Source organism: Chinchilla lanigera, unplaced genomic scaffold (genome assembly GCF_000276665.1).
Source record: "Chinchilla lanigera isolate Chin_1 unplaced genomic scaffold, ChiLan1.0 scaffold00130, whole genome shotgun sequence".
Classification (NCBI taxonomy): domain Eukaryota; kingdom Metazoa; phylum Chordata; class Mammalia; order Rodentia; family Chinchillidae; genus Chinchilla; species Chinchilla lanigera.
This window is the reverse complement of record NW_004955531.1, coordinates 3,527,152-3,534,614: the sequence shown is the minus strand read 5'-3', so window position 1 is coordinate 3,534,614 and position 7,463 is coordinate 3,527,152. Positions and strand designations below refer to the sequence as shown.

Genomic DNA, 7,463 nt, shown 5'->3' with positions numbered 1-7,463 from the left:
AGACATGGTGGTGCATGCCCATAATCCCAGCACTTGGGAGGGTGAGACAGGAGGATTGCCATAAATTTGAGGTCAGTCAAGGCTATATAAGGTGTGCAAGGCCAACCTGAACTACATAGTGAGACCTTGTCTCAAAAAAAGAAAAAAAATTACTACAAAACTTAGCTTCTGTAATATACTCCACATTTACTTACCAGTTTTCCGTTAGGCTTGCTGTGGTTTAAATACAGCTTGACAGGGTTGCTAACAACTTATGTGTTAGAAGCTTGGTCCAGGAATGGGAGTGCTGCAAGTTGTTGTGGAACCTTTAAGAGGTGCGGATTTGTATCTTACCATGCGATCTCTCCTCCTCATACAGGCCCCTGCCAAGAGGTCATCAACCATTATGCCACCACCAGAGAAGAAATTCATGAGACCACCTAATCAGTCTCTAAAACTAGAAGCTAATAAAATTTTTCCCTTCATAAAGTACCCAGACTCAAATATTTCATTATTGCAATGGTAAATGGACTCATAAAAAGCTCTACCTCAAGAATACACCTATGTGGGCCGGGGATATAGCTCAGCAGCACAAGAGCCTGCCTGGCAAGTGCAAGGTCCTGAGTTCGATTTTCGGTACCAAAAAAAAAACAAACAAGAAAACACCTATGTGCATACCTAGCACATGCAAAAAATAAAACAATTATTTAGGCAGTCAACAGCACTCGGGAGGCTGAGGCAGGAGGATCGTTGCAAGTTCGAGACCAGCCTGGGCTACAAAGTGAGCTCAAGGCCAGCCTGAACTGCATAGTGAGACCCTGTCTCAAAAAGACCAAAAGAAATTATTTAGGCAGTCAATAAAATAATCAGGTTACAGTACACAAAGGATGACAGAAGAAAAATCTATTCCTCAGGAAGTTTATTTGCTTACAAGATGCTTTAAGTGTATTGACAAAAAATATCAACCAACTAGAGGAGGCAAATCAAAACTAACACATAATTCAAAACATAGTTATGTGCAGAGATGTGCTTCCAGTTAGGATAAAGTAGCCAATTCCGCTCAGCCATTACACAGAGAAAAACTGGTTTTAAAATATTAAACACATTGTTTGAAGGTACCAGAAAGCCAAGGAAGCAAGGATTTGAAGAGAACAGAAGTGTTAGAAGTGAAGTCCAAGGGATAAGCCCCAATATTAGCACTTCCTGTCACCTTGCAAACGTTTTGCTAATTCAAAGATGACTGAAAACCAAAAATGCTTAGGGAAAAAGTGCAGCTGAAAAACTATTCAGCTTGGCTGGAATTCCACACTCTCACCGGCTTAGGAGATACAGACACAGTTTAGGGCCCACTGTAGCAGAAAGGATCTCAAAAAATAAGCCCTGGGTAGCCAGACATGGTGACACACCCCTGTAATCCCAGCACTCAGGAGGCTGAATCAGGAGGAACCCCTAGAGTTCAAGGCCAGCCTCAGCTACCTAATGAGCTCAAGGCCAACCTGAATTACATATAGTGAGGCCTTGTCTCAAAAAAATAAAAAAATAAAAAAAATAAAACAGACAAACAAAAACCACAAGCAGAAATCAACCAAACAAACACAACAACCCAGGGATGAATTTTACATCATTAGAGGGGCTATTGTCTATCAGTATAAACCTTAAGTACAAAACTAATTTCAAAAGCTGAGCCCAATTTCCAAAGACACAACAAATAATTTTATAATGCTATCAACTGTATCTACCCAAATTGAATCCCTAAAGCAAAAGAAAATGTTCCCTAGAGAAAAATAAAAACACACTCAAGCACCAATTACTTTTACAGTACTTCAGATATAAATTTCTGCATGTCATAAAAAATAACCATATACGCAAAATAAAATGGGAAGGAAAAGATCAGCATCAGAAAAGTAAATCATTTTCTTCATTTACTGAGGGTATCTGAGACAGAAAGAATAATGATTTGATTTCACACACTCCTTCAAGTTAGAATGGCACTGAGATCCCACTACACATCAGTTAGAAGCTTACAGTTAAAAATATTAACCTTAAGACAGGGAATATAGCTCAGTGGCACAGCACCTGGCTGACAAGCGCAAGTCCTGAGTTCGAGTTCTGCTACCCAAAAAAAAAAAAGTTAACCTTACCAACTGCTGCTAAGATGCACAACAACTATGCTACTCGTACACTTATATTAGGGTATAATATTACATAATTACATTACAAACACTTTGAAATTTTCTAAAAATGATCTTAAACATATAAAGAATGTGAACTGGTCATTCCATTCCTTGACATTTATCATGAAATACATGAAAATGCATGTGAACACAAAAATTATATAAAAAAGTAATACCATGGGAAATGTAGAAGAGTTTATGAAGTACTAAAAAGGGAGAAATGTGAAAGTGTGTGAAGAAATCTTACTGCAAATCTACTTCTTTTAGCACTCATAAAACCAAAAGAATAAGTCCTGAAAATTAAAGATCAGATAATCCACATCAAAATCTGGAAACATAATGGTCTATTTAAACTATAGGAGTAATCAAAATAAAACAATTAGGATCAGTTAATGACACTCAGGAAAAATTAATATCAACAAATCTGAAACTTGCTTTAGTAGTTTTTTCTAAGTTATAAACATTATAAATCCCAGCAAAATTAACAACAAATAAAAAAAGACATACATTATCAATTCCATTGAAAAGAAAGCTTAAAATTTGAAGTGATATAAAATAATAACATTCTAGAAGCAGCTCAACAACATGACATTCAAAAAATCTCAAGTATCCTGCACATTTTAATTAATTTCATAATAAAAACATTTTCTGCAAAGTTTCCATTTTGTAACGCTTGATTCTAAAATTTTTTCCATAAATTTCAGTAAGAAATACCAGTCATGTAGAACCTGGTCCACAGGACAAAACACAGAAAGCCCACTTCTACAACTGCTAAGTAAGATTCCATATGAACTTTACAATGAACTCATAAGGCCATTTTAATAAAGGAAATCAATGGTAGATATGCACCATGAAGAAATGAGAAAAACAATCCTTATGCTTGAACAATTGGAATCAATCCAAAGACACTTTCAAATAAAATATCCCATGAATAAACTGGGTTTAATCCAAGAATAAGGTCTTAATATATAATCATTTTCAACAAAATAAAAGACAAAAACCATATCATTATGAAATACAGAGAACCATTTGGTAAATTTAATATCCAATTTTTTTTTGAACTGGGAATCGAACTCGGGCACTTGCCTCACACTTGCCAGGCAGGTGCTGTGCCACTAAGCTATATCCCTGGCCCACTATCCAGTTTTCATTCTTTTAAAATCTCAGAAACTCTAGCAACTATCATAATCAGTGCTGCAAAATTCAGAACCACATCCTGACACCAGGATTGAGATAAGAACACCTACTATTACCATTTCTATTCAGTATTTTATGGAGTTTATAGCCACGACAGGGAAATGTAAAAAAATGCATAATGATTAGAAATGAAGAAATGAATTGACCTTTATTCAGAGATAAATAAATGGGGTTGAATCCAAGAATAAGGTCTTAATGATTGAGCATACTAACTATAATGATTTTTAACAAATCATGTTTACGTTTCCAGAATATTTGAAAGTGGTCTGCAGATATAAGAATTGATCATTGCTTTACTTAAGAGTGCTGGATTCCAGACAGTTAAATCCCTGAACACATTTTTCTTTTCTTTCTTTTTTCTTTTTTTGGTATTGGGAATCGAACTCAGAACCTTGCACTTGCCAGGCAGGTGCTGTGCCTCTGAGCTGTATCTCCAGCATAAGCACACTTTTCTGACAACTACAATTCTCTTTAAACGTTTTATACACACCATAAGATGTAAAATCTTAAACAACAAGGTTTTAATTTCAAATTTCCCCCAAAATGCTACTAAGATAAAAGTTCAAATGATTTTAACCCTAATCTTTGTTGTCACTTTTTTCTGATATCATCACAATAGAGGGTCATTAAGAATAGATGAACTCTAGCTTACACTTGACATTTAATCTTACTAAACAATAAAAAGATCATTCTTTGTGCAATTTTTCTTATGGCCTCCAATTTAAGGACTTCAATGACTAATTAGAGGTCAACTTCTTATAAATGATTCACAACTGAATTAAATTATTTCTCTCCATAAATTAATTTCTACATTTTTATTATTTCTTTTTTAACTGTTTTAATTCTGGATTTAAATATACAACTTCTTAGTTGGACTATACTATCTAGAAAAACAAAAGATCGTTCAAACGAATTAATAATATGATGTCATGTGATCTGTATTTTCCTTGATTAATTACAAATAAGGTGTACACACAGTGTAAACTACACGTAACTTAACAAAAATGTATTAGTAATATTAATAATATAAATGTACATCTGAACACATGAATAAATTATAATTTGCTTTTTTTTTTACTAACAGTCTGTCTTCAGAATATCTTCTATAATTATTAAAGATATACCCGACTGGGTATAAAAAACTGTATGCATAGTATTTAGAGAATAAGCATAGTATATTCTATTAAAAATAGTTGCATTTTATATACTATATACTTAGACAACCAAGAAGCACTGTCAAATACAATCACAGAAAGGCAATCACTATGAAAAAGGGTAGGAAATTTCAAAATATTATTTAAAACTACCAAATTAATTTCCAAAAACAGAATCATTTCATGCTCCTTCCCAAATCTGATATCACTGGATAAAAGTGATCTTTAATTTCTATTAACCATATACTTTATACTAACTGTCAATTAATGTTGTATGTCACATACGCATTTTATCAAGATCATCTGTCAAAGAGTATATTTCATAACACACTATCAAACAGGGAATCGAACAGGACCTCGCACTTGCCAGGCTTGCGCTGTGCCACTGAGTTACACCACGGCCGTACACTTTATTTTTTTAAACAAGCATTTTCTCTAAAAGGCTTATCCTCTTCAACATTAGCACCAGATAAACGATTATAATAACAACTAGTAATTCTGTTTTTCCCGGGAATGTATTTAAACTTTTCATGCATACATAAACAACCCACAGCCTCCGCTCACGCTCAACCATTAGTCTAAGTCCCAGTTCCCTACTCCCTTTTTAAGACAAGTCTCATTAAGTTGGTCAGGTTTGCATAAGCCGGCAACCCTCTTGCTTCAGCATCCCCAGTACTTGTGATTAGAGGAGTGAGGAGTGCGCCACCACACCCGACCAGCTATTGAAAATTTAAAATTTGCTGGGTGTGCAGGCGCAGGCCTGTAATCCCAGCACTCATTCGGGAGGCTGAGGCAGGAAGATCGCCTTCAGTTCGAGGCCAGCCTGGGTTTCACAACGAGTTCAAGGCAGCCTGAACAACATAGAGAAACACTGTCTCCCCCGCCCCAAAAAAGTCTATATCAAATATAAACAATATCAGCAAAATCAAAACCCTCTGAAAAGTAAAGACAAATTACCTTTCCGGATGGGTTGTTTGAAAATGGCTGCCTTCCCAACGGAATTCACCAAAAAAATCAAGATAGATCAGGATGTTTTCAATGCTGAAAGGAAGAAAACAAAGAAACTGTAAACGCAATTCAGCACAATTTTGTTTCCAAACTAAGAATAAAATACGAAGTACCTAGATAGACAAACACAAGACGGTTTGCTACTCGCTTGCCGTTATTTCCTGTTGATCCCGGAAGTTTTACCATAGAAACCAGAGGGATACCCGAGGGGAACAGAGAAGTTCGGAAATGCTAGAAGGGCTCTGGCCTGGAGGCCAACGTGGTGCCATCTACTGGCAGCAATAGATAATGGCATTTGATTGGTGCTTCAGCTAAGAAATTTAAATACTGTCATAAGAGCTGTATTCTATTGACCATAGGGAAATCTCTAAGCTTGATAAAATCCAGACAAGTGCCATAACCTTCATCTCTTGAAATAAATTGTGGACATTATTTTAAACTGCCACATAATAATACAAAAGAGGAATTTAAATTGAATAATAAAAGTATGATAAACACATAAGCAGGCATAAAGAAGAAAAGGAGCTATATGAAAAGGGAAAAATAGAAAACAAATGGCAAGATGGACGAATATTTAAAACTACATTAATGGGGGCTGGGGATTTAGCTCAGCGGCAAAGCGCCTGCCTGGCAAGTGCAAGGTCGTGAGTTCGGTTCCCGGTACCGGAGAAAAGCCAAAAACAAACAAAATTAAAACTACACTAATGATACTACTGTGAAAAGAGACAGGGCAATTACAATTTTGGCAGGAAACAAATATGTTCATTATTTTATGTGTGCTGATAATTTCATGAATATATACATATTAAAATTTCTTCCCAGCTTTCTAGGAAGATGAGGCAGGAGGATTACTAGCGCAAGACCAGTCTGGGCGATGTACTATCCTGCAAGGCACTGTCTCAAAAGTAAATATAAAAAGAAGTGGAGATCTAATTCAGTGAGAAAGCCCTGCATTTTCTTGTGAAAAAAAAGAATATTAATTCTATCTACTTTACAAGACTTTATACAAATATTATTTTTAAAATGTAATGTACTAATATTACCATAAATAAAAAAATATTCATATCAGGGAAAAATTTGTGTGTGTGTGTGTATGTATATATATATATGTATGTATGTATGTATTTATTTAAGTTACTTTAGGAAAAGTTGGTATCCCTCTATTATTCTATTATTGCTTCAAACTATTAATAGAGGTTAGGGCCCAAGCTGGATTTGACATAAATTTAAGAAAATGCTGGGCAAATGCTGAACATTGGACTATTTGGAAAACTTGAATGGGTCAGTCACTTAGAAAGTAGAGCTATAATTTATAATGAAGAATTTGGAAATGAGTAAGAGAACTAACAATGTGGGCAAAAAAATAGGAAAAAAACTAATGGGTAATATGTGGTGTTTTAAGGTAATCATAGAAAAGCAAATAACAATGTTTCGTTAAAAAGAACCATTAAATCCAGTAATCAGTCACTACACCATCTAATCAAGGAGATGAAAATGAGTGTATTTAGCAGTTGATTGAGAAAAATGAAAATTAGGAGACATATTTTTTCAGGACTTGATAAGAGATGCATTTGTTTTTGTTGCCTTAGTTTTCTTCAAATCAAAGCTAGGAACTTTGGCAGAGTTTCAAATGCATGCTGACTTCAAATTACGAACATTCCATATGAGTTAACATCTTCCTTTGTTAACTTTTAAAATGCGTATTCCTTGAGTGGCGATTTGGGAAGAAAAACAAATATATTTATGCCACTATTTATTGAACTTAATCTGAATTATATATATAATATATGTTAGCTAAATTATTTTAGGCATGAATGAAATTCAGTAAGTTTGAAGGTATAGTGATGACATGTATTTGTTGCTCTTTATCTATTTTCTCATTTGTACTTCTTAGAATCAGGTCTCAAAAAATACTAAGTCCTTCTTTCAAAATCTGCTTTTGAGGAAAGCA

General features: G+C 34.7%; 1 long non-coding RNA gene across 1 annotated transcript; it reads right to left on the bottom strand.

Moving 5' to 3' along the window:
• Nucleotides 1–219: 219 nt before the first annotated feature.
• LOC102021702 lies at nt 220–5,653 on the bottom strand. Its single transcript, XR_264714.2, has 3 exons — nt 5,626–5,653; nt 5,462–5,545; nt 220–362 (listed from the first exon to the last, which is right to left on the bottom strand). It is a non-coding gene; the product is annotated as an uncharacterized LOC102021702 (long non-coding RNA).
• Nucleotides 5,654–7,463: the final 1,810 nt, after the last annotated feature.